Below are 27,826 nucleotides of genomic sequence, written 5' to 3'. Positions count from 1 at the left end.
TTAACAGTGAAACAAAAGAGTGTATTGGCAGTTGGCAGAGATGGGTGTTTTGCAGGTCGCCTGGCTCAACTGAATGGCTCCTCCAGACGGGATTGGAGCAGGGGCTTCATTTTACACAGGTTTGAGATGATGTGCTTTGTGCTTTTTCAAGCAGTCACAGGTCTGTTGTGGTGGAACAGCAACCTTATTTCTTGAAGACAACCCAGCAAGATGCATCACAATGCCATGGGAGCAGAGCTGATTATCTCCTTCTGGCAGGGTAGTTTAGCTTGCCTCTCACAAAATCCCTGGTTAAGCCGTATCTGCCATTTTGGAAGAACATCTGCAGTGGCTGGAGGGGATGCATATCCCGCTGTGCTTGGGAAACACCTTCCCACATGCTTCAGTGTGTCACTCAGGCTACTGCTGCTGAAATACCTGACCTGGTTTTACAGGGATGGATACAGACGTGAACATCAATGTTTGGAGAGTGACTCAAGAGAGTCAGGAACTTTAATGAAATGCATTTAAAAAAAAAGAAAAAGAAAAAGAAAAAAAGAAGGAAGAAAATGAAAGAGTGAGAGCTGACATCAAAGTGAGCAACAGAGGACACAGAAATTGATGGATTTCACACTCAGTCGATTGTTGCAATTAATTACATAAAAGGAGCTGTGACAGTGCGTACAAACTACTCCCCCCACACAGCTGGAAACTCCACGGTTAGTGAGGCCAAGGGAATCAGATGTTGCAGAGGATCCAGTTGCACCATATATTTCCACATCTTGCTCAGGCTCCCCAGGTAAGTGTCTGGATTTGGTTTCTGCGGTACCACACCGTGTGCCCAAATTCGTCAGGACGGGCGTGTTTATGCCTGCTACCAGCCTGCTGGGTTTGCCTCGCCGCGGGGGAAGCAGGGAGGAAGCAGAGAAATTGTCGGGTTTGCATTTCACAACCGCCTGCATAATCCAGGTTGCTGTGCACATCCCGTGGCTCAGCCTTTCAGACCCAGTGTGATGGGAAGCGGGAGGGAGTGTTTACACAGCCTGCTGGCCGCTCTGCAGTCGCTATAGCAACCCCAAGGGTCAGTTTATAGTAGGAGAGGAAGTTCACTTTTGGGGAGTTCAGCTTTCCAACACCAGCATCAAGCATGGCTGAAAAACAAAAGGCCAGGCAGTGGGAGGAAACACATTTAAAGGAGCTTCCTATGTGCAAAACCACCCGAGCTTTCTCAGTCAGGGGAGATGCTGCATTCCTTTCCTCTTGGTCAAAGGCATGCTGCCATCCGGCTGATGCCTGAGCCAGAGGGGTACCTCCCCTCTGCCAGAGATGCCTGTGTGTTTGAGAGCAGGGCAGCGGTGGAGGAGTGCAGCGTGGTGCCCCACTTTCAGAAACACGCCTGTGCTGGCAGCCCAAGCTGAGAGCCACAGGACCGATGTTCAAGTGTACTTGTTGCCAGCTCTGGCTCTGCAGAGGCTGCTTGTAGACCTTCACAATGTCTCTCATGGCAGGAAGAAATAACAGGCACTGTCCTTTCTGGTCTGGATGTATACCAGCAAATGTCTGTGCATGCAGACTTGAGGTACTTTGACCTTATGCTGAGACTTAGCCTGTGTCAGTGCTGCCAGTGGTACTGTGATTAAATCTGAAAAAAATGACAGTCATCTCTGAGGTGATGCCTAGGGAAACACCCTCTTTCCAAACACTGCCATCTACCCCAGAAAGCTTTCTTGACCTGTACAGCTCCTTGCTCTGTTGTACCTCATTACCAAAATGGCCTGAATACTGACCAAGAGCTAAAAGAGCATCTGCCAGCCACTGTTAAAACAGTGGGACAGTGTCAGAGCACAGTCACCCTGGGGAATTGTGTTTTCTCAGGCAAAGAGGTAATAAACACAGCATCCCCTCAGCCACAAGGGAAAACATCCTGCAGCCTGAGTCCTGCTCTTTCCCAGCAGTTCCCATCGCTGGATCTGAAGCAGCAGAAGAGAAAGAGTCCATTGCAGCATGGGAGGCAGGGGGCTACTTTAAAGGAAGGTCCACCCCTAGCTGAACAAGTCAAACACTAGATGGGAGAACAGGCCACAGACTTTCTGAGCTCCCCACTGTGCATCACACTCCAGGGTTTCAGAGCTGGGTTTCAGTTTACCTACCCTGCATGCTACCCCTCTGTGGTGGATATAAGGTTATAAAAGGACCCTTCAGCAGCTGTTGGAGAAAGAGCCCTGAGTAGTCTTGTGCTTAGTCAACAGTTGGGGACATGAAATGGGTACTCCTGTGCCTGGTCTGGGCTGCAGTGTAGAACATAGAGAGCAAAAACCTGGTGAATCCCAAGGAGGCGACCCAACTGCAGAGTGTCAGAGTGAGCATTTCAAGGCCTGTTTTTCCCTCCTAACATGACAATTTACATCAGTGAAGAATCATTCCAATAAAACTCCTTCTGTCCATGAAGAGCTGTCCACCAGTACTTGGCTGCTGAGGTAACCAAGGTAATGGCAATGTTAATGGCTGTGCTGGAGCCTGCTGTGCAGGCAAAGTTTGGGGAGGCTCACATAGGTGTTTCCCAAAGAACAGAGTTCAACAAAGAGGAAGCAAGCCATTGCCCAGGGGAAGAGAGAGGGGCAAAGAGAGCATAAGGGAAGGAGAGACTGCACGAGTCTGTGTGTAGGAAGATTGGGAATTGTGATACATTGTGCCAGAGAAAATATGCAGAAGGACACAGCATCATACAGAAACAGGTTCCAAGAAGATGAGAGTTATTCCATGAGGCACTGTAGAGGAGAAGGAAGGACCACATGGATGGGAAGGAATGACCCATAGCTAAGGCCTTCAAAACCAAAGTGATAAAAAGAGAGGAAAGATGATGAAAATGAGTGTGGGTGCTTTAGGGATGGAATGGCAAAAGCTACACAGATGAGAAAGGTGGCTGAGAGAGGGGAAAGAGTTAATGTGGCTATACAAAGATGTCAGATCCAATTCAGAAACAGATGTATTGAAGATGCAACTCGTCTAAAGCAGATGTCAAATACATCATACATTTACTTCTCTCTGGAAAGGGGGAGCTACAGTAATGATTCCAGAAGAAGACACCTGCCCCAAGCACGTCAGATTTCAATGAAAGAAACCTTCATGCCTAATAATTGTCTGCTCTTGGGCGGCAAGCAGAAGGGCAGAGCTTTGGGATGAGGGCTGTATGTGTGTGTGTGTTTGAGGGTGATCTCCTGGGAGATTTTCCCCAGGGCTGGGTGTTACCCAAGGAAAGATGAGTAGGTTTCAGTGCTGCTTCACTGCTGAACTCCTCAGCAGAAAGGACTTTCCCAAGGAACTCCAGAGGTGGGTTTCACTTTTTCTGGCAACACCCATCTTGCACGTTTAATCCCACAGGCTTTGAGTGGGGCATGCACATAGGGCCAGCAAGCAACAATATGTCCAGTAGCAATGAGCCAGCCTGCAAGACAAACTGCAAGAGATGATGGAACAGCCTGTGCACTGGCATGGCCCCTCACCCTTCCAGTGGCTTTGGCACAGCAAGGACGCCCACAGGATCAGGCCTCTGTGTGTTCAAAACAAGCAGACTTTGGCATTTTTCAAACAGGCTGCAGTTCAGGCCCTAGCTTGGGAAGCCCTTTCTCCACTGCCCTCTCCTTCCTGCCCAGCATGTGGATGAGTCAAAGCAACTCCTGATGTCTCAGGGTCACCCAAGTCCCACACAGCCTGCCACCAGCCCTGGTTACAGGACAGACCTGCCTGATCTCCTTACAGTAATTAACAACAGCCCTTCAGATGGTTTAATGTCACCAGGAGTCTTTCTGCAAGCTCAGCTCACATCCTAGAACAGTGCTTCCCACTCTTTTTTCCATGTCAGTGAGCAAAGAGTGCTCACTCTGGCCTGGGTTCCATCCTGCAGCACGCCCAGCTCCCTGCATCTGCCTCACTGTACAGCCCACACACAGCGCCCAGGGATGCTGCAATATCAGCTGAGCTGGGCCACAGAGCATGGAAAAAGCAGGAGGGCACCCAGGTGACTGAGACACCAGCAGCACGCACAATAATGGCTCAAAACCTTGGCATGGCTCTTTGGAAATATTACTTGTGGGCAGGGGGGACAGGGAGGTGGAGGAAGTGTTGTCATCATTCTTTTATTCATACTGTATGAAGAAAAATACCCTGAAACAATGCAGTTGGGATTGGCAGCAGTTGTGAGTCACTTGCCATAGAGGCAGAGGTCTGTGTGAAGCCCCAAGCAGGGCAGGAATTTAATCCAGCTCCCCAGATGCTGCATAAAGGTATAAAAATGTGAGCTTTGGTATTGGCTCACCATCTGCTTCAAGGTACATGTAACAACACAGTAAATACCATTTGCATGTATTTGCAGATTTACTGGTCAGATAAGTGGTAAGGATGGTATGAGAAAGGCCTGCTTAGAAACAAGTAATGTTAAAAAGAGGCGCCTTCATCTTTGTTACTACCACCGCTTTGTATGGAAATAATGCTTACATTCATTAAACTGTAAGTGGCCATCACAGAGGGTAAAAATAATTAGGGAGGAAATAATAAGAAGGATGTTATTTAACAGTGCAAATGTTTCTATATCCTCACCTGTGCCTGGATATTGCCACTGCCCACACCTCAAAGGGAGTTTACTCAAAGAGAAAGAAAAAATTAGTGAGAGAGAAAACAAAAATTGTATTGAAAGATTGAAAAGTTAAGCAGAAAAATCTTGTAACCCATAAAATCCTCAGGCTTGTTAGAAAATGTTTATCCCCCTTAAGTCTAAAGGAAACGAAAACTTCCAGTTCCACAAAAAAGACTGGGAAAATATTTCTGTTTGCCCACTCTCATCACTTCTGCCCCAGGGACAACCTCACAGTTTTAAACTAATTTTCTAACTCTGCAGTGGTAACCACCCCCAAAGTACACGTCTTGCGATCAGGTTTGAATCACAACGGGACAAAAAAGCCACTTCACTTCTCACACATGACTGTCCCACTCACTCTCCACTGAAGACAAAAGCCTAGGAGGGGGTTATTTCTGTTTTCTCTGAGATGCTGATCCTCGGGGGGACAATGAAGTCAACTTTCCACAAACATCTCAAGGCTAAGACAGCTTTTAGAAAGGGGATCAGGCATCAACAACACATCTGAATGAGGGACCTGACCTGGCTGGGAGGGAAGTTACCAGTATCCCAGTGGGATGTGACATAGGTGAATCCTTGTGAAAGCATGGCATCCTCAGCTCCTTCAGCTTACTCTAAAAGGCAGAGCTTTGAAATGAGTCATGTTCAAGACTCCAAGTGGGAGTTGGGGACAGTCATGTTTTAATGTCTTCAATGCAGCAGCCCAGACAGCACTCCCTTGTGATGATGAGGACTGGTACTTGGCTTTTTTCTTAAGATACAGTCAAGAGAAATGGAGTCTTGTACCAGGAGAGAGAGATTTATCTGCACTAAAAACTGCAATAATTCCTTTTGTCTTCTTTTGCAGAAATGCCCTGCATACAGAAAGGCTTCCTTACGCTGTATGTCTGATAGGTCCTACAATTTCAAAATGCACTTCTCTGCATGTAGTCACATCCTCAGAGAGGGCGTTTTTGTTCATCTTTTATATCACATTGGGGGCTCTAACTGCTGCCTGACTCCTCCTGCCCCTTGAAGCAGTCACATTTCCACCTAGAAGAATAGCAGTGAGGCCCATCCCAGGCACATCTCTTATGGCTGAAGTGCTCTAGAGAGGAGGAGATGCTTTAACTTCTGCTTCTTTTTGCAGCTTTCTTATGACTGTTCTCTTTATGCTTGGTTTAGCCTGTTTCCCAAATAGGCAGGACCACTTCCCTTCCTGTTTGGGGACAGTGCCACTTTCTCACTCTCATCTGCTGACATGCTGTAGATGTACTGAGGTGTTCAGCTCTCCCCAGGAAAGACGTTTAACAATCATAAGATGTCTCTGTGGAAAATGCACTGCTTTTCAAGCATGTCAATATTCATACAAGGCAGGAAAACCCTTACTAAAAGAGAAAAATTCACTACATTTTTGTTCATTCTTCTTGAGGGTGTCCCTTCAACAGCACTCAACAGCTGTTAAATGGGATAATCGCTTGCTAGCCTCATGTCACTAATTCAAATGCTAATGGCTCTCAGTGCATGAGAGGTTATTCAGCCATCCAGCACCCCAGGTACACTTTGCTTGAGGAGGATGATAAAGGGATTAAGATCCCTCCTGGGATTCTAAAAACATTGGAAAGAAATGCTTTCAGATTAATTTGGAGGGGAGATGATGGCCAAGACAGTGTATTTGGTTTGTATGGCAATGTTTTTGTAGCGGGGTGCTCTAAGCGTGGCCTCTGTGAGAAGCCGCCAGAAGTTTCCCCCATGTACAATGGAGCCATTGCCAGCCAGAACTAAATGGACCTGAAGCTGGCCAAAGCTGAGCCCATCACTGATGGTGGTAGCGCCTCTGTTTAAGGGGAAAAAGTTGACACATGAGAGCAACTGCAGCTGGAGAGGTTGAGTGAGAATATGTCAGAGAAACAGCCTTGCAGGCACCAAGGTCAGTGAAGGAGGAGGAGGAGGTGCTCCAGGTGCCAGAGCAGAGATTCCCCTGCAGCCCATGAGAGCAGGCTGTGCCTCTGGAGCCCACGGAGGTCCACAGTGGAGCAGATATTCACTGTGGAGGACCCCACACTGGAGCAGGTGGATGTCCAAAGGAGGCTGTCACCCCATGGGAAACAGATGCTGCAGCAGGCTCCTTTCAGGATCTGTGGCCCTGTGGAGAGAAGAGCCCACCCTTGAGCAGGTTTGCTGGCAGGACTTGTGACCTTGTGGAGACCCACACTGGAGCAGGCTGTTCCTGAAGGATTGCACCCCACAGAAGGGACCCATGGTGGGGAAGTTAATAAGGAACTGCAGCCCATGGGAAGGACTCACCTTGCAGAAATTCAGGGAGGACTGTCTTTCATGGGAGGGACCCTTAGCTAGTTCAGGAAAAGAGCTGGAGTTAAGCCTAAAACTACTCAGTTATGAAACTGCTGATAAGTGAGCCATCACTGTCTGTTCTTCTACACAGCATTATGGTGATGACAAAGGAAAGGAACAATGGTAAATTTGGCTTCCACTGCAGGGACTGTTTGATGTGCCTTACCTGTCCCTTCTGTTCTTAAAGAAGGGTACCCAGATCCCTGGTGTCTTCTGTCTCACAAGTGGCAAGTAGGAAGAGAAAAAGAGAATTAACAAATCAATATAATACCCTCAAGCGGGATATATAGAAGGTGATGAGGGTAAATGGCTGGAAAAAAGGACAAATTTTCCACAATTCTCAGCAATGCTCTCCTGAAACACTTGTGACCACATTCTCCAAAGGGATCAATAATCAATGAACATGCACTTCTATCTGTTGGAAAAACTATTTTGACATGAAACCAATGATGTGTTTCATAACTGGTCTTAAGTCCATGGAGGACGCTATTATTTAAGGAATTTTACTGGCCAAAGCACTTTCTCAGCCTCATTATTCAGCCTTGACTTCCTTTTTAATTTTGAAATGATCCTGTATTCAGTTCTACTGGCTTGATATCTCCAGTTCCCTCTGTAGGTTATTCCTAATTCTAGTTCCTCAGCATCTCCTCCTCTGAAGAGTTACTTATGCACCAGAAAAGTTGATCTCATTTCATGTTCCAAAAAAAAAAAGTGTATGTATCTGTTGCCATGGCAGTGGTGTGGGTTCCAACCAACCATTTAAGCCACACTAACTTTAAAATGGTAACCAAGTTTGAAACTCTTTGGTTTCCTCCCAGAAAACACAGAACCAGTGCAGTCAGGCCAGTAATGAGTGCTGGAACACATCTGCCCTTGTGGGCTTGCAGGTGACCCCAGGCAGCCATGACCGGTCCCCTCCATGGGCTGCAGGGCTGACCCAGTTTCTCCTCAGAGCTGTCATGGCAACCTCCATGGTCGTGCTTGTTGCTTTGTGTGGAGAAACCTTCATTTTCTGGCTACAGCAAAGCAAGAACTCAATGCCAGTGGCATTGCAAATTGGGAGAGCAGCTCAGCCCTTCAGCCCCAGTCCTGATCCTGAACAAAACCCATGTCATGTGGTAGCAAAGAAGTTGCACACAGCAGGAAAAACAACCTGTCTCTTACCCTTTTCCATTCTGGTGGTGCTCTATTCCTCATCAGGCAGCACATTCAGGCTGGCTTGGTAAAGAATTGAGGCACATGGAGCCATTTCATGTGTGCACACCATGAGGCACAGCCTGTCCCTCTTAATTTCCAATCCTCCCTGAACTCAAGGTCACTGCCCACACAGACCTAATTCAGCAGAGGTTTAATACCCTCAGATCAACAAAATCCACAGGAAGAGTCCAAAAAGGGTGAGTGATCATGACTCCACAGAGAGGAAGGCAACAGTGGGATCTCAGTCTGTACTGGAGAGTTTGCATGAACAAGGCACAGGTTGAGGGACACCTGCCTGGGCTGCTCCCAGGACCTCTGGTTGTGCATTTACCCATTTCCAGCCATTCATTACTCTGAGAGGGAGCTGCCCACAGCAACAAAGAAATGTCAGCACTTTATACTAAAACCCTTGCCAGTAAAAGTAGAGAGAAAAATGTTCTGAACCATGGGGCAGACACCCAAAAATCCCTCCTGTGTGGTGGGGAGAGGGGAAAAGGAGAAATATAAAAAAAAAAATTAAAAATAAGAAAGAACTAGGAAAAAAAAAAGAGAGGAAAATGCCTGGGAGGTTTGATTTATAAAGGGAAATGAGCTGTAAGATAATGTGCTTGGACTGGCCAAGCTGAGGCGGGTGCGAGAAAAGTGGGTGACAGCCAGCAAGCACCAGAAAGAGCCCAGGCAGTGGAGAGGGAAAAGCACAGCCTGCTCAGAGGGAGTGAGACGCACAGAAAGTGCATGCTAAGTAGGAGTGCCAGGATGACATTTGAAAAGGGGAAAATTTAGGCTGAGTGTCAGGAAAAGCTTCCTGACAGTGAGATGCATGCACTGGAGCCATCCCGCGGGAGAAGCCCTGGAAGCCTCATCATTTGGCTTGCAAGGGCTGAGCTGGAGGAAAGCTGCAAGTCCTGGAAAGGCCTTGCAGAAATCCAGAGCTTGCAGAAAGTCAAAAGCAAGGTTTGCTTTAGCTACGGGAGGCCTGGCTCAGAGGTGAACTCTGCAGGCAGGAAGATTGTCCAGGAAGAGGGGAACTCCCAGTAGGTGACTGGGAGGCAGCAGGTCCCAGGCACAAGCATCATTCTCCTCATGGGAGCCTAGAAACAAAGGGGTAAGCAAGATAGTGAAACAGATAGGGAAATTTTAAAAATCCCTTCTCCTTTAAGGCAACATTATCTCTCAGCAAAGAGCTACTCTGCTCTGGCCAAGGCACAGTCAGTCAGGGCTCAGGCTTCTGTTAGTCTGGGCCCCTGGGAAGGCCAGCTGCCAAAAAAAGAGGGAAATTTTGCTTTAGTCAGGGGGTAGGGCATGGGTGTATTGGGAGGGAAATGAGGGAGAGAGTGAGAGAACTTGCACAGGAGAGCGAGGGAGAGAGGGGGACATATGTATTCACTGTGTCTCTGGATGTGTAGCAAGGCAAGAAGCCCAGCAGCATGGCTTGGGAGTGGGGGAAGAAGGTAATGGCTGCAGGCAGAAGCCAAGGCATAGAAACTTCAGGAATGATGCTGTTTCTCTCCTATCAAGAAGAAGCCTTGTCCAAAGAAATCTGTATTAAAAGCAGTCAGGGCATGGACTCTGTCTCCAGAGTTCCCTGAGCCACCAGCCTTCCCTGTCACAGGAGGAAGAGGAGGTGATTTCCCCTGTGAGGAGGCAAACAGAGGTAAACAGCTCTCCTGCAGGGAGCTATCCCTGTGCCACATCCCTGGGCACGCTGCTGGGCCGGCTGTGCCTAGCCTGGCAGGGAGCAGCCTCTCCATTGTGGCACATGAAGACCTACAGCACACAGCTCCAGAAGTGTCAGCCAAGCTCACAAGCAACCTGATGTGAGCTGAACATCATCCCACAGTGGCCTTACTAGGAGCTGAGATCATCATGTCACTTCCTCAGCATGAAACCTAATTTGAAACTTTGACCCCTTATGAGCTCCTTCTACCCCCAAGGAAAGCATGTCTGTGCCAAAGGTAGCCACACATTCATGCAGGAGATAGTCAGGCATGGGCAGTTAAAGCAATAACTGAGCTGTGGCACAGCTGCTCTGGGAGTGCCATCCTTCTCCCATCCCAGTTTTTACTGCTGTGTACCTTTATTCGGATACACCGCCCTCTCCATTTAAACAGCAAGCCCAGCAGGGCAGGAAATGACAGCCCATGCTCTTGCCGAGCCAACAGAAATGAAGCTAAAGTGGAAAGCCTATTTTAAGAGTAAAGTATAATATAAAGAGGTTGCATTTATTTCCAGACCAGACATTACAAACCCAGGGAATTCAGAGTTAAAGTTATGCTTAAAATAAATTCAAACTTGTTGAAGTGTGGCAGTGTGCTACCAAGGAATACAAATAGCCTTAATTCTGCCCTGAAGTGACACACAGCCGTATGACTGTGATTAAAATGTTTTAGTACTTGTGCTCCTAAACTAGATTACCCTGATAAATACAATTTTTTTTCCATATTCCCTTGCTTTTCTCCTCCCCCAACAACCATGTGCCCCAGATATAGCCACTAGCACAAATTTCACTGCCTACCAGGAAAAAAAAAAAGATATATATCACAGGTCCTTCACATCTGTAATGAGCGCCCCGGGCTAAGTGTTGTCTTGGAAATACCCTCCCTCCCATCGTCAGCCAGATCCGAAGCCACCCCTGCCCAAGGCTCTGGAGAGCACAATTGAAGTGTGCACCAAGTGATCATTTAGCCCTGCTGAGGAGAAGGGAAGGGCTTCCCTCACACCTTTGATACCACTGTAGTCTACACTCATGTATTTATTTCACAAGCCCACTAAAACCTTGGGTTTAAAGTGTAGAGAAAATAAAAGAGAGAGAAAGAAACATCATCTGGATAAACAATTATGGCTTTTTGTCAAGGATTCAGGAGCTAATCGAGTCCAGATCTGTTCCACATTTACATTTACATGTGAAATTGTACTTACTGAGCTAGAAAAAGTCAGATTAGCATCAAGAGTCAGCTCTGCCCCTCAGCTACATAGTGCAAACCCTGGAGTGAATGAGCACCCCCGGGGTGTAACAGAAGGCAAAGTTTGGTCCCAAATACTTAAGGGCCATTTGGCTGAGATGCACATGAAAGTGGCTGCTCTGCACTTCAGCCCAGTTTGAAATGATTCCCCAGAAGTTGCATTCACTTAAAAGAGTGGGTGGCCTGAATTGTCACGATGTGTTCAAATATTTGGCACTAAATCACAGCTGTCCACTTATTTGCACTTTTGCTGCTGGGCAGCAGGAACACCGCTGGAATTAGTCAGACACATTAATGAGCTAACAGATATATTATGGTTTACAGTTTGGGCTTCTTTTGTCCACATAAATACACACCTCCTCTCCACTAGTTTCCCAGAATGGCATATCTTCTTGAACATGTTGACTTTCCAAGCTTTATTTTATCTGGCCTTTATTAATGAGCTTTCAGAATGTTCTGTTAAATGCAGAAAAGCACCTTGCCCTTAGCAGCCTTTCTGAGCAGTACACGCAATCTTGGAGAGACTCAGGAGCGTGAGGGGAAACGGTCCAGCCTCGGAGAAGTTCCTCTTCGCAAGCCAAAAGCCATCCTCTGCATGCAAAGATCCCAAGCAAATATGGAACCAATAACAACCACGGGCAAAGACCTTTACCTAAGGAAAATATTTACAAAGTCCCTGTTACAAGTCATATCGTCTGGAGGAAAACTCTTGCACCTTTGCTCAGCAGAAGGCAAGGAATTTGTTGCACCAAAGGAAAGAAAATCTTGTTATCTGGGTTAACACTCCCATGATTGATTCATCCCACTTCTCCACTGCCAGAAACCTTTTATAAATCACAGATATAGCATAGGTCATGATTTAATTACTTGCCAAGAAAATTTATCCTGTGCAAGAGGACTTCAGGACCAGTGTCAATTCTTTGCAACTTGTATGCCTAATGGATGCTAATTGCAAACCCTAGTCATTTTTATTAAAAAAAAACAAGAGAGTTTTTACCAGGGTAATGCTCTAGCATGGAATCAGTGGGAGCCAGGTTTTTGTGTGTGTGAATAAAACAGTTTTTCAGAAAAAAATGCTTATTTGCTGACACTGAAGTTTCTTGTGGGAATACATCACTTTCATAATTAAATTTTCATCTGGAAGGTTTTTCAGGTCAAAAATGGAATTTCTGGTCAGAATCATAGCAGGGAGGAACACACAGGAAGCCAGGCTCTCAGCTGAGCACAGCGAAGCCTCTTGCATCCCGAGCACTTGGCTTAGTTACGGAGCCAGCAGCTCATCTGCCATATGGCTGCTCCTTACCTGGTCTTGACCATTTTTGGCCATACTTTTCCAGCACCATTTCCTGCTTCTCCTTCCAGCTCCTCCCAGGAGCAGGAGGTGCAAAGCCACGGACAGAAAGCAATTGCTCACTGTACAATTGTATTTTCCAGGAAGCATCCCCAAATGGGTGCTTGCCTCCAGCCGGAGGAGCACAAAGGAGCAACCCCACCGCCAGCAGCCACTCTCACCCACGCAACAGGATCTGGGAGAGGATGTCTGGCCATATCTGCCTTCCCCTCCATGTGCAGGAACACACCATATCAACAGAAAACACCTCTGGTAAGGGCACAAATGCACCTCCCTCCCCGGGAGGCTGCACGGTGTTAAATGCAGCAGTGGAAGGAAGCAGGAGAGCCCAGCTGCTGGCAAGCCTTCCTACCCTCACAGCCTGATTCACCAGAACAGCCCGGCTGCTTTTTGCCACCGCAATGACCACACACCAGAGCTGCAGCCTGGTTTCATTGGCCAGTTTGTGACACTCTTGTGCCCACAGAGTGGTAGTGAATAGCTGGAAGGGGGCTGGGGAGCCCCTCCACAAGCTCCTCTGCATTGCATACCTCAGCCAGGCTGCTGCAGCAGAGGATGAAACCGAGTTGTCACCAGTCCCATCACACAGCCTTGTCCTCTGTTCACCTTCAGGAGGGCAAGTGAGAAGTGGCTCAGCTCAGCCACCACAGTCAAATGAGTGTGAAACACTGGTAGGAGGGATTAAAATCACATGTGAGTGTGTGTGGATGTGTGGTTTCACAACACCTCCCTCTCCCCACCACCAGCCACACCAGTTTTCCCAAAGAAAGGCAGAACAGCAGAGCACAGACCCAAAGTTATGCCGTGATGCATTAAAGCCTTGTTTTCCCACTGCTTAAAGAACTGACCCAGCCCCCTCAAATGTTCCCAGCATACTTGAATTGTGAGTCAGAGACCACAATGGAGATACTTGCCTAACTTGACAAAGTTTAAGTATCTCCTGCCAAACAGCAATCACTGATTTTTTGCTCTGTCACTCATGAGTCCTGTTCCTGCTGCTCTAACCACACAACACACACTGCCTCATTGTGGAAGCCAGGATTACTGTTTGGGTGCTTACCTGTAGCATCTCCAACTTTTCATAATCCCCTTAATGAGGAGTGCTGCTAACAAACCAGATGGAAATTTGCAGGTATTGAAAGCTCATGTCTCTGTACCCACTGTGGAAGCAATAGAGGATGGAAAGAATAGCAATACTGAAAAGTGAGGCTAGGAAACACTTCATCTTTGCAGGCACAGTCTAAGATTTAAAAGGAATAACAATTCAAGAACAAGATTTCCACAGACAGGTCTGGCACCTCACTTAGCAAAACACCCTAAGTCTTAGGAGTTAATCTGTGATGAACCCTTCCTTGGGCTTCATTTGCCATAGCTAAAGCAATTGCCTACCATGAGTTAGCATCCAGAGTGGCAAAATAAGTTTTTCAGTTGCATGGCAAAAGGCCTGCAGCACTGAGCAGGGCTCCATTTTCTTCCACACCCCTGCTCCACCACATGTCATCCAAACAGCTCATACAGTCCTGCTCAGGGTAAAAATATTATTATTTTACTCGCTGTAGGTCATATTCATTTCCTATTTGTTAATTTTCCTACACAATCCTGAGTGTAGTGCTAAAAACCTTTTCTTAATTAGCTTTCCCCCCCCCCCCTATTTTTCTTCCATCAAAAGGCACAATTCTCACACAATCTCAGCACTCTGGCAAAGAGGCATGCGGGCTTCAAGGAAATCCCCCAGTAACAGAGTGCAAGGCTTGATCTGCAGTGAGGAGAGCTGGCAGCCCTGCACTGCACCTCAGCATGCCAGCTGTTGCTCCAGTGGTGGAGCTACACTGGGAGGAGTTCAAGGACCAGCAGCTGAGAAAAAAAGTCAGAACCAAACCCTTCAACGTTACATGAGGTCGAGGTTTTGTGTGTGCATTTTCTTTATTTTTCTCTTTTTTCCCACCGCAACTAGATTTAGTATTTCTTCAGAGGATTCATGCTTGTACTTGTACCAAAAAATGATTCCCATTATCTCCTCCATCGCCTGGGCTGCAGCACAGAGAGCAGCCTGCTGTTATCCATCCCTGCTGTCTGGGGTTTGGGACAGCTGGGCTGCAAGGCTGGAGAGATGGGGGAGTATCCAGGCTCTGGGGTGCACAAGGACGAGAGAGATCATTTTGTGTGCTGCTAATCTGTCTCTTCAGGAGCGCTGTTTTTTTGCCTCTGTAGCACCTGCCATGGGGTGCCTGGGGGTGGGACACAGAAGCAGGAAGAAAAATAACTTCAAGCAAGATTTACTCCCTTCCTTATTAGTTAATACTTGCCAAAAAAAGTTATGCAGAGCCAGGGGGTTGAATAGGTCTGAGTGGACTTCACATAACTGATGTAAACATTACACTTTGACATCTCTCTCCTTTCAGGAAGGGGGAATCTTTGGCTGAAGCTGTGTCCAAAGCCCTAGACAGAAACCCAGGAGCTCTAGGTTGTTCTTTTCCCAGTTCTGCCTCAGGCTTGATATCTCAGGACCATGGTGTTTTGCTGACAAACCTGAGCCATGCTAAACTGAAGATAAAATACCAGTGAGGGTTTCAAACCTCCCATCCCCCACCCCCTTCCCCGAGCACAGCACACATTGCTCCGAGCTGTGCACATGTACTGACCTCTCCCAGCTTGGTCCTGGTGACAGGGTGATACACGGCCCAGACCTGCACTCCCTGAACTCCCCACAGGCACTCATCTAGCACAGAGACAGCACTGGAGGTGTGTAACAGGGAACAAGGAAGAAAAAGAAGCTGTTTCACTGTGCAAGTAATACTGATCTTAATATTAATCTCTTCTGAGCTGAAAGAAAAACCCTGTTGTATGGTCACAGTAGGTCAGACCAGCTAGTGCAGGGGAAAGCAATGCATATTTAGAGCACACTATTCTGAACAACAAGCTTTGGAAAGAGTTTCTGGAGGTTGGGCCAACCTCACAGTGCTGGCCCCAAAAACATTTAACGCGTGCTCTTCTCAAAAAAGTCGTCTGGATGGCAATCTGAGTGCAAGCAGCTTCTTTCAGCTCTCCATCCTCAGAGGCAGTGCAAGCAGATCAGGCAATTCAAGAGGCTTAAACTGGCCCTGGTGAAGTCTCAACACTCAGCTTGCTCCTTAAGCCAAAAATAAAGAATACATCGGCAAAACCAATGCATATTCCCCTGGTAAGTTTCTAATGCTGTTTGTCAGAGCAGTGGCTGCCACCAGTGCACACCACAGCCCTCTCTGGTTTTGTGCCACCACCAAGCCATCAGCTGGGCCATGAGAGTGTCAGCTGCTGCTTGCATTACAAAATCTGGAAGGGATGGACCCTGAAACCAGAGAAGCAGCAAACAAGAACCGCAGCAGAGCAGGACAGGCTGCTCACCTGAAGTTCCTCCAGCACTTAGGAGATGACAGATTTTCTGGGCACTCAGAAAACCTACATAAGCACAAGGATTTGCACAATGTGTAATGAACCACTGGCTCTGCTCTTTTGAAAAGGGCATGTCGTGATGGGACAAGAGGTAATGACTTTAAACTGAAAGTAGATTTAGATTAGATACTAGGAAGAAATTCTTTGCTGTGAGTGTGGTGAGACACTGGAACAGGTTGTTCAGACAAGTTGCAGATGCTCCACTCCTGGAAGTGTCCAAGGCCAGGTTGGACAGGCCTTTGAGTAACCTGGTCTAGTGGAAGGTGTCTCTGCCCATGGCAGGCGGGCCTGGACCTTGATGAACTTTAAGGTCACTTCCAACCCAAGGCACTCTGTAACTCCATTACTGCACATGAGACTATAAGAGCACCATCTCCTCACATCTGACATTCAGACCTGAAGACTTCAGAGGCCTAAAACAGGGGGTGCGCCTCTCCCTTGCCCCTGCTAACTCACAGCAGTTACAAGGCAGGCAGCAGCACATGTCCTCACTCCAACCCACTGCTGGAATCACCAGCAATCCGCCAGGCTGTTACACCCTTACAAAAGGGCTTGGCAGAGCAGCTTCTCCAGCCAAGGCAAGGTTTGTATCAGGGGCTAAAGATCAAACTGTGTCTATCTCTGAACACACCTTTGTTAGTTTTGGCTGCACCCTTTCAGGTATCACCTGCCTCCCCAGGCAAACATGCTCCTATCCCGGGCGCCATAGGCCTGCTGCACTCCTCTGAGGGCTGCGTCCACCTGCCAGGAATCTGTGGACCTACTGCATCCACATCAGCAGCCAGCAGCCAGTGAGGGAGAGGCCCAGCACTAATGTGGCTGCAGCAAGGATGTTGCAGGGAGCAGAGGAAGGAGCTGGAAGCAGATTCACGGTCAGGCTGCTGCTTGGTTTTGTTGGAAACTGGAGTGGAAAACTGGCACCGGCATCCATCCACCCCAACAAGCATTGCATTCATATGCAGAGCTACAGAGCAAACGATCTGTCAGTTGTTCATCTGGAGAACAGGTTTCACCAGCCTGGATTAAATGATTATGTTGCCACAGCATGTGCTTCTGGCTGCTCTTGGAGATAAAGGAAGTAAAGCACAAGGAGCCTTACAGGAGAGAGGCCTGACCCTGCAACCCAGCTCCCAACACCTTTACGCTTGAAGAAGGTTCAGATCAGCACAGAGCATGGGAGATGGGGAGCAAGTGTGTTTAAAAGGATGAATTTTGGTGCTGATGCGCTGAAATCACTAATGCAAGAAAACACCTCATTGAATCGAGAACAGAAGGTGCACAACTTTACCTCCAATTACTGCCTCCAGATGTGCACCAGACTGGCTGTATTTCTGAGCCTGCTGCTCCTCGCTCCCACAAAGCTGAAGGCAGAGCGAGTGCAGTTGGAGGTCTAACAGCACATGTGCAGCTCCACCAGAGCCTGCGTCCTGCCTCCACAAAACCCCCGTTGAGTGACTCCCTCAGGATGTAATTGCAGTCGACTTCATTCCAGGCCATGAGCATATGTCTGGCTACGGACATTACTGCAAGCACACAAGGAAAGAAAAAAAAAAAAGAAACATAAAGCAGAAAGTGCAAAAAACTACTGGTAATCCAAGCCCGGTTAGGATAATGGGTGTTTTCCTCCGTAGAAAAAGGTTACTTTGCTACCTTTGGCAGTCTGACCAGCTTCCCTGTGTTAGTACCTTGTAAGGCACAAGAGAAAGGCTGGCATCAGCTTTGCAGACTCAAAAATACTGCACCAAACCCATGGGCCCCAGCAACAACCCCTGAATCCCTCTGGAGCCCACAAGCGTAAAAAGCAAAGGCCCAAAGAGCTAAACCAGCAATTTTAGGACTCTCACAGACTTCAGAGAGCCTTGAGCCCTTGTACCAGGGAGCTCAAGGCATCTTTTTCCACTCTGTGGCCTTTGATAGGTTCACTCCCACCAAAGTTCACCCCATGTCCCATCTCTCAGGGGATGATGTGTCTGTGGTGGGTGCAGTGGGAGGTGCAAGGGTGCAGTCACAGCACAGTGTGGGCAGCAGGAGCTGGAGCCACCACCCTCTGCCTCCAGCGTGTTTCACAAGATGAGCAGCAGCAGCAGCACTGTTGCTTTCATATTTGCCTTTTTTACCCTCAGAGAATTGAAAGCCATGCTCTGAGCACTGGGAGCTGTTACAAACACTGCTCTGGGGAGAAGTCCCTACAAATAGCCTGCAGCTAGCACCCAGCACCCAACACTCCCTGGCAAAACCCTGAGCCATCCAAAGTAAGGTCTTATCAATGGAAAGTGCCAGCCAGGCCGAAGCAACACTGAGCTGCCCTCCCCACCTCGAGTGGCCATGAAAACACATAGGATTTGTCCAGCTGGGATGGCTCCCGGTCAGGCATTTACGTTTATGGCTCATGGACAGGTTTTTAAAAATACATCCCAGTGCATGCACGGATGTACTCCAAGATACACTTATATCCACAAGCACATGACCTAGGAGGTGGGTTAGAGCTGAAGTGACTCAGCCTCCTGGTTACAGGAACAAAATTAGCAACCGCTCATACACGTCTTATGTCTTAGATGGGGCTAGATGGCACTGTTAGTTAGTTAATGTCCCTTTGCCTCAGGAGATTTTACTTTGGCATTAAGATCAGTGGAAAACCAGGAAAGCTGGTGCTCCCTAGGGTATATTTTCCAGAGCTGGGCTAGCAATTCACACCAACAGCCTGATTCAACACATTTTCAAGGTACCTAGTGAGGAGCTGTGTCCAATAATTTAGTCATTCTCTGGAATTAACTTATTTTTTTGAGAAAATAATTCTTGGCTTGACAGCATTTAAACATATGTTTTCTCCAAATACTTGGCCTACATTTCCCCTTCTTTAATTTATCCCATTTCTCCTCATTAACCCCTGCCCCCCCCCACCCCCGTTGTTCCCATGCTGGATCCCTCTACCTCTCCCGGGAGAACAGTGATGAAATGACATTCGCCTCCCAGACCTCCTGGCACATCACCGTTTCTCTTCAGGATCAGCCCAGCGGGGCAAAGAGCCCTTTGGCCCGGAGCCCCTGAATCACTTAAGGATGCACAGCTGAAATGGAGCAAAGCAAAGTGGTGGAGGGAGGCGAGGACCAGCCTTGGAGGGACAGTGCCTGGCTGCATTCAGGTCAGAGCATTCCGGTCCCACGGCCTCGGGTGTCTGCCTGAGCTGGTTGGGAGATGAACGAGTAAGGATCTGCCCTAATCTCACACCCAGACCTTCCAGAGCCTCTGCACTCCGGCGAGCACGCTGTGGCTGATGGCACCGTGCCATCGCAAGGGAACGGCATCCACGTGGCTGGGGAGGAAGGGGGACGTGCAGTCCTGGTGCAGCACATCTGCCCCTGGGGCTGGGAAGAGGGTGGCCACCTCTTTAACAGAGACCCTATCCATGCATCTAGCACTCCGATGGGTATCTCTCCCATCAGTTAACAGAGGGAGCAACCCTCTAGGGGAAAGAGAAAAAAAAAAGCACACCAAACCCCCAAAATCCCCAAAACACTCCTCCCAGCACGGGATCCCATCAGCTCCTTGACTGCCTAGGTCATTCATGCCTGTGAATCGTTTCCTCAAGTAACAGATTAGTCACGTACATTTGCAATGGCAGCGATTCTGCCAAATAGCTAAGGAGCAGGGCAGGAGAACAGCAGCATGACAAAAACAGGCAGAGGAGGGGAGAGGAGAAACAAAACATTTCTTCCTTTTCTCCCATGCCCCTTTGGTTTTCAACAGTGTCTGCACGCACAAGCTGCTAAACAGCTGCATCACGTGGCGGTGAAATCCGGGCGCTATCTGGCCAGCGACTTGGACAGCCCTGCCTTTCCTTTTTCACCCCCGGGCTGGCAGAAGCATTGCCCAGCAGCCAGAGCACTGACAGCTTCTATAAAGTTGGGACCAAAAGCCTCCCATAGTAGGAACAATGTTTGGCAGCTGGGAAAACCTCTCAGTTGAGCTCCCATCTTTGGAGTGACTGACAAATGCCAGACCCCGGCAGGGCTGACATAGGCTCGGGGCTGCAAAGTGTCCTGCTCAGAGGCAAGTCACTTGGAGAGGAAAACAAACAGGAAAAGGTCCCCAAAAGCTCCTGATTAGTATGTGGCTTACTGCAAGCAGTTACTTTCTTCTTCCTATAGCAGGCATGACAAATCACCGCTGTCACTAGAGCAGCAGCACGTGGAGCTGTGAGCAGGTCAGACTGCTCCTCTGTGCTGCGCATGCAGTGTCGAACTGCCCCTGTCCCAACAACCTCCCAGCCACGAATGGCCTGGTAGGTAACAAAAAGGGAGATTCAAAGCAAGAGCACCTGAGTGATCCAGTAACAAGGGGGGAAAAAATGCAGGCTGTTTTGGGTCATATGATTTGTGTGTACATTCCCAGACACTCAGTCTGTCCCTTGTAGTTCAGGGAAACGCTAAATGGGCAGCATGGCCTGGAGAAACTGTAAGGAGGGGAAAAGCAAACGAGTGCCTGGGGGAAAGCTGATGAGCTGGTTTTCAAGACAAGCGTTACTGCTGCAATAAGAGATAGGGGCACATGTAGGCGTTCCCTGTCCTGGTAATAAATAACAGCTACAAAACTCTTATTAACCTCTGTAAAATATGTTGGTTCTGCCAGCCCATCCATCACAAACCTGTCTGTTACTGTGGTACTCACTTCAGCTGTCCCAGAGAAAGACAGAAAACACAGCAGGACAGCCACAGCATCCCACATTCCAGACAAAGGGAGTCACAATTGCAAAGGATGCATCCTTGCTGTCATAAAAATGACGCTCCCTTCTTGTATCCTCTGCCTTAGGGGGCAGCACTGAAAAAGGAGACTAAAATATAAGCATCACTTTTGAGACAGGAACTTCACCATAACACAAAATCAAGAAACAAAAAAAAAAAAAAAAAACTACCTCAGGAATCTTCTACCTTTCCTTCCCAGGAACAAGCAACCCTGGGGCTTGGCCTCAGCATCTGGCCCAGTGAATTCACTTGGAGCCCAAAGAAAGCCTGGCTCCATTCATCAGCAGGGATGGGAAGTGCTAAGTCTCTTCTCCTCTCACCATCCCACTTTGTGGAGGGGAATTCAAGGAACAAGTGGCCTGATAGCGCTGAGAGGAGTTCTGTCCCACATGCTGCCAGGCTTCCCACGCTGTCCCATTTCAGAAGTAGCATGGGGAGGAAGGGGAAATGCATAAATCAGAGCTCTGATACTTGGCACTACACCAGGACATAGATTAGACTACTCAATCATTTTAATTGCTATCCAACAATAATAATCTATTTAGGTGATTTACTCTAAAACATGCATAGCACTTTGGCATGTTTATAATGCTAATTTGGAAGGTCCTGAACCAAACAGCCACCCTGGGTAGCAAAGCTGTGTATTTGGGGAGATTTATTTGGTTAGCTGTTTTCAGAACTTCACTAGAATGCTGCTTTTCTTAGCTTTTTTTGCTTCAGCATATATATTTTTGTCTATTTACTTGTCAATCTCATGTATTTGGCAGACATAAAAAAATGCAGAGCAGTAACCAAAATTACACACACTTCCCATGCAACACAGGGTTATTCTTCCATGTCTTGTTTCTGCCCTGCATATTTAATTTTTGTACTCCTGTGAGGACTTGGGTGTTCAGGAAGAATGCCATTTTTAGAATTACTAGACCTAAGCAGCTGCAGCTACATAAATAAGGAGTATGTCAAGATCTGAGGAGAACCAATGGTTTTACTAGGTCACCAGTTAACCCACATGGCCAGGAGTGCAGGTGTGAAGGAGATAATCCACCTCCAAGACAGATCCCAGCATGCCTCCATGGGAGTTTTGTGCTTCACAGAGGCACCTTCTCTCCCTTAAGAAAGATGGTACATCAGGAAAAGTTCCTCCTGCTGTACTTGTACTGTTTGTACCTGTGTTATTGCAGGTAGGCACTGGGAAGGATGTGTTGGGCATGCAGAAGCTATTACCTACAATACACTGAGCAAAACCACAGGGAAAAAGATGGTGCAGCCTCTGCTCTGGCTGTGTTTATCCCACATGTCAATGAACAATAAAAACAGGGCACTGAAAAATAAACCTCACTGCTTCAAAAAGCCCCCAGGAGAGTTTCTTCATTGGTATCATATTTTTGTTTCTTTCTGATATTTTTTTTACTGTTGAAGTTGACATCTTTTTCCTCTTGCTGAACCAGCACTTCCTGACAGCAAACCATGGTCAGAAATTTTCCATCCAGCCCTGAAGTGTGTTTCAACATTTGGTGCTTGTGCATGCTTATGAAAAGAGGTTAATATCAATCTCAGAAAATTATCTACATGATGTTCAAAAGGGTACCAACAGTGACGAGCAGCACCTGCATTTGGGGAAGTCCAGACACTCTCTCATTTCTTTGCCTCAGAGTTGGGGTCAGCTCTTCTCTGCTCTTTTCCATTTGTAATGGTGATCCTCCTTTGCATGTTTACTGCCCAACTGACCTGTCACTTGGAAAAAATCCTTCCATGGGGAACACTCTTTCGTGACACAGCACATCCCCTTCCAAACACCCTGGGGACATCCTGATGGTTTTAAAACCAAACATCTTGGAAAAGAGCAGTGCTCTCCCAACAAACAGCAGTACAGCCAGGCCTCAGAAGGCAAACAAGCAAGGCAGGAGCTTGTGGGAGGAGATGGTAATAAATACGATAGTCAGCTTCTTAATCACCATCCCCAGTGCCTGATAACCATTACCTTGTTTCAGCTGCCCTGTGCATAACAGTGACAGGACAGCCCTCCACATTTGGAGGACTTTACCCAGCAAAATCTCCTCAGGGATGAACAAGCACTGAAGTGTAAACACACCCAAGAACTTTTTAAGGTTGGAAAAGGAAAATCTCTTATGCTGTGAGAGTCATCAGGCATGAGGCAGCCTGGGCACAGCAGCCTCCAGTCTGCAGCAGTCGCACTCAGCAACCCCAACAGTCAAGGTTTTTTTTGGGAGCAGGGGTGGACACAGTGAAAACCAGCCTGTCCTTACTCAGAACTCCTGCCTGCAGGGCACTTAAGCCAAAGCTGTCTTAATGTGCTTTTAAAAGAAGGCAAATGCAAACAAGGCATCATTTCCTTCAAAGCCCGGCACTTCGCCTCCGCTGAGACATCTAGAGCCGCTATCGTCAGTTTAAGGGGCAATAACTTCACCAGGAGGCCAGGCTGGTTTATGAGGGGGAGGAGGAAGAGTTAAACCAAACTCATCAACCCACCCAGTGTCATCAGCCAGCAGCTCTGAGCACACTCTCACCACGGGGAAGCGGCGGAGAGACACGACATCCCAGCAGCACGTCCAAGAGAGGATGTGCCCTAAAGGACGCAGCTGATTCATCATCCCGCTCAGGAATCTCGGGCAGTTTCAGCTGCAGAGGCCTGACCTGCTTGGCAGCCGGCCGGCCGGCATCAGCTGCCTCCTGGAAAAGGGAAAGAAAAAATAAAAAGCTTTGAAACGACAGAGTGGGCAGAGGAATGGGGAGGAGGGGAAAGGAGGGAGTGTGGGGGGGAAGAGGTGGCCTTGCAGGCTCTGGTTGAATAAGAGGCTAATTCCCCCCCCCACTCCCTGACCGCGACTCCATCTAATTACCCTGTTTCCTCTGAGCTGATTGGAAAGTGGCCTTGTGTCTGGAAAAGGCAGTAAGCATCTTACATGCATCTGTTCCACCTAATCCCTAATAACTAGTGCCTGTGTGTTCCGGGAGAGGAGGAGGAGGAGGTGGGGGAGGACAGGCAGGGAAGGGTTTCCCATGTAGGCTGCCGTGTGGCAGAGGGCAGGGCAGCCTTGTGGCCTGGGCTGGGGGCTTTCAGGGAACTAGCATTGTTCCTCTTCCGCCTGTTTCACAATCTGGAGGCCCTTTCCTCCTTCCCCTTGCAATAATAACAAATTTTATTTTAAAAAAAGAAAGGAAAAAAAAAAAAGGAAAGAAAAGAGAGAGGCTTGTGTTGTGGCTGGGGATAAGGACACATTTTGCTCAGCCTCGCTGCACTTGGGATCTGTTTAAGCCACTCGTTTTCCCCTTGCCCTAATCCTGCATTATCCTTTAGGCATGACGTTCAATTCCTGAAGGGGGGTGGGAAGTGCTCTCCAGGGCCCTGCCTGGTTTGCCCAGGAATTTGGATTGCACTTTTTATGTGCAGCTCCGGGAAGGGGCAGAGGGACAATTACGCAGCTGTTTAGTAGCCAGGCAGGCACATTTTCAGCGAGCTCTTCCTAGTGGGAGCTAATTCAGCTGGAGGAGCGCACAGGGATAAACATCTCCATTTGCCAGTAAAAGGATTGTCACATCTGGAATTTACACAAGTTACGAGGAGCCAGGAGCCACTATTTCGTTTCACTTGCGTGGCGTCATAAAACATGTTAGCACTTTAAAAGTGTTGCAGGGCAGATGGGTGCAGGACAAGGACAACAACTCCAACAGCCCTGCCATGCCCCTGCCCTCCCCTGCCACCATCGGGGGACACCAGACTCAGCCCTGCATCTTGCTCAATGCCCTCAACTTTGCTCCAGCCCCTGGGAAAGGAGGCTTTTGGCCTCCGACGCTGCCAGCTGGCTTCTCTTCTCCACGTTATAGTCCCAGGAGGTTGGGAGAGGGACCCGCTGTGCCCCCTGCGTACCTCGCAGGGAGTGCCAACCTTCCCCTCAGGCTCAGCCCACATGGAGGAGGACTCAGCAACCGATGGCTTTAAACCAGTTTCAAAAAGGTTGGCTGTGCCTCTGTGGGCTGTTTATTTCCAAGAGCTTTCCACATTTATCCAGCCAGTTTTCCACTGTTTTGCTTTTGGATTTTTGCAGTTGCAAGCTTTGAGCGCTCCTCCTTGCAAGAGCCTCCTCGCTCATCCCTCAGCACATTAATGGTGCCAGAGGTGGTAACGAGCCCTGTGGGCTGAATTCCCATAGGAAGCCCCTGTCTTCACCCCAACAAAAACACTGGGAAGCATCCTGAAAAGAGCAGTGGGATACAGGCATCCACAGGCTGGACCCATCCCATTCAGTAACAGTGGATATAAAAATTAAGGGGAAGAAGATGAAGTCAATGGCCTTTTGACCTTTGGCACTTCTCATCTGCACAAAGGCCTTAAGGATGAGCAAGTTAAAACCCAACAGTCTATATTTCCCAGTTTGTTTTTTCTCTCACGTTTTCTCATGGAGCGGTGGTGACCCAAGAAATCTGCTGCCTGCTGATTTTCATTAGGGACCGAGCCACAATGAGTGGGAAAACCAGAACAAGAACAAAAGTAATCTCTTGACCCTCCTTGCTGCTTGTGAAACACCATGCAGAGGTAAAGGCCTTCAGGTTACCATGTGGAAACCCAGCTGTGATTTACATCTCCTCCTCATCCTCCCTCCAAGGGACAAAGGGCTGCCTTGGGAGGCTCACTTTACCCTGCAAAGGACTGGCAGCATCACTGCTCAATTTGCTGCTTGCTGACAGGGCACAATCCCAGCTTTTGTGAGTCATCCACCTAGCCCATGCAGTATGGGATCCACAGCCTGGAGTCCCACCAGTGCTCACAGGAGTCTCTTGGGGAGCAAACCTTATGCCAGGGATGGCTGCCCTGCAGTGGCATACACAGCAGTAGCTGTGCAAGGGTGATGGGAGATGGGGAGAGTTGGCTGCCTTCTGCTTGAGCTCTCGTGACTGACCAGAAAAGTGAAGTGAAAGAGCACAGTGGGAAGCTGCAAGGTCACACTTTGCTTCTAGTGTTGTCCAGATCCTTCTGCAGAGCCTTCCTACCCTTCACATGCATAATTCATCCCGTATTGCTCTAACTAAAGTTAAAGCCCCTTGAGGTAAGTTGGTGCAACTTTCCCATGAGTGCAGGCTCCTGACACTGTAAGATTAGCAGCTGAAAGAAAAAAAAAACTAAAAACCCAGCACTTTAAAGTGTCTTCAAAACCTCCATCTTTAGGTAACAGATAAGTGGCATAAACAAAGTAATGTGCCCACAACCACAGGCAGTTTTCTGTTAATTCAGGCTGAAGTACTCCGAAAAGGGAGGTCACCTTCCTCCCAAAGCTGCAAAGATGACTTCAGGGAGGAGCTGTGACCACAGGTGTCCCTGTAGCACAGACTTGCCTGGATGTGTGAGGGTTGGCATGGAATATAAACAGTAGCAAGCAGATGGTGTTTTAGGAGGAGAAAATATCAAATTTATGGCCAGAGGTTGTGCTTACAGTTACAACTGCAGCCTCACCACCTCCTCCTCAGTATTCTTACCAGCCATGCCACAATGGCTCCAGCCCTCTGAACAACACCTTTTCCATAGCCTGGTCATTGGACCCTCACGAAAAAAAAAATCCAAACAGGCCAACCTGCTCCTCAGAAGACACACTGGCATGAACTCTGCTCCCCAGCTACATCTCCAAATGACAGGAGCTGCAGAGGGGGAAGAAGGAAGAAAATGTGGCTCAAACAGATCTCCTCTATCAAAGAGTCAGCACAGGAGGATATTTACTTGCACCAGAGTGCAAAAGACTGCCAAAACTTACCTAGCATTTATTTGCAGAGCTGGCAGGAGAGCAGGGAGGTATGGCCACCTAGGCTTCCCTCAGTTAGTGCCCGTAGCAAGAGCAAGTGCTCAGATCAGGAGCTGTGTCTCACGGTCCTGTGCCATACATAGAAAGTGTCAATCAATCCCTCAATATCTTGTATTCTTTGAGATCCCTTTCAAAGCCTATTTAAGGGTATCTAAAACAACATAGGTGTTTGCATGACAAATCCCACATGCTGCATGCACAGACATGGTGGTGTTCAAAAGTGCTAAAGAAATAAATTCACTGTATCCTGCATCATGCTCTGCATATGGCACCGTGCTCCCAGCCTAGAAGGAAATAAGACAATCACTATATTGTATGCTATGGGTTAGAATGAAGTGGCTATTTTCTAATGTGCTTTCACTAAGGTCCTGTCTTTCCAGGATGAAACCTTCATATTTGGGAATAGTAAGCAGATTTATTCTGACACCCGTTCTCTGGGGAAAGTCTGCAGCTTCTCAAAGACAGGTCATGGATACAGCATCTTCATGGTCACAACCCACTGAAGCACACTCATTATCACCCGTCCCAGCTGAGCTAATTAATCCTCAATAGTAATGGCTTGTTTTAATTGTCTGAGCTCTGTTAAGGCAGGACCAAGTGCCCTTAACTCCTCTAATTCTAGGAGCTGCATTTTGAGCTCACTTCATGGTTTGTTTTTTTCTTTCACTCTTGCACTGTCTTTGCACTAAATCACATACCACAGACCACACCTTGGGAAAACCCATATCTTGAGGTTCCTGTCCTAGCCCAGGAAAAAGCTGAAAGATGGCCCTACTTTGAAGGTGTCCCTTCCACCCAAAATGTCTGTAAGATAAAGATATTATACTACTTGAGTGGGGATAAGCAGAGTCAAAGCTGCGTGAAGCTGGGCTGACCCAGAGCATGGCCAGGGTACTCGGTTCCTCTGGGAGGAGATGCCTGGCTGGGGGCCAATGCCTGTCCAGAGATGTCTCCTGTGGGGCTGTTGATACTCAGCAGTGAGTATAAAATAATGTCACATGAATGGGCTTGGGGGCAAAGTGACCACTCCTGAAAATCTGAGCCAGAAGCACTCACCCAGGGCTAAGTAGCGAGTGAACTGGCAGAAGCACAAGCCTTCATTCTCCTTCTTGCTGGATCTCTCCTTTAGCCACAGACTCCATGGTGAAAACTTAGCTGCAGCTTTATATAACAATTATGTCACCATTAGATTTCAGAAAGCACCTGCAGAATCCAGTTAACTTATCACACCAAAAACCAAGAAAAAACAAGGTACTTCAGATTAAAAGATAAAATGATGACATTGTTTTCAAGAGCAAAGCCTTTACAGTTTATAATTAAATATAACCCTCTATTTGCACTATTAACCAAACTTTAATGGAAATCCTTGAGAACTTTACTTA

The 27,826-nt window shown here is 47.9% G+C and overlaps 1 long non-coding RNA gene across 5 annotated transcripts; it reads right to left on the bottom strand.

Annotated features, from left to right (window-relative positions):
- Positions 1-482: 482 nt before the first annotated feature.
- Positions 483-27,607, bottom strand: LOC121340451. Of its 5 annotated transcripts, none has more exons than XR_005953307.1 (11): positions 27,501-27,607; positions 26,397-26,512; positions 23,122-23,322; positions 20,818-21,040; positions 18,821-20,720; positions 17,178-17,412; positions 15,100-15,193; positions 13,518-13,617; positions 12,988-13,125; positions 11,463-11,758; positions 483-1,621 (listed from the first exon to the last, which is right to left on the bottom strand). It is a non-coding gene; the product is annotated as an uncharacterized LOC121340451 (long non-coding RNA). The 5 variants fall into 5 exon arrangements; XR_005953308.1 differs by lacking the exon at positions 483-1,621 and adding an exon at positions 13,847-14,685 and having other exon boundaries at positions 8,657-11,758; XR_005953306.1 differs by lacking the exon at positions 483-1,621 and having other exon boundaries at positions 8,657-11,758.
- Positions 27,608-27,826: the final 219 nt, after the last annotated feature.

This window comes from Onychostruthus taczanowskii, unplaced genomic scaffold (assembly GCF_017590055.1).
Source record: "Onychostruthus taczanowskii isolate IOZ18803 unplaced genomic scaffold, ASM1759005v1 scaffold40, whole genome shotgun sequence".
NCBI lineage: Eukaryota > Metazoa > Chordata > Aves > Passeriformes > Passeridae > Onychostruthus > Onychostruthus taczanowskii.
This window is presented reverse-complemented; position numbering and strand designations above follow the sequence as displayed.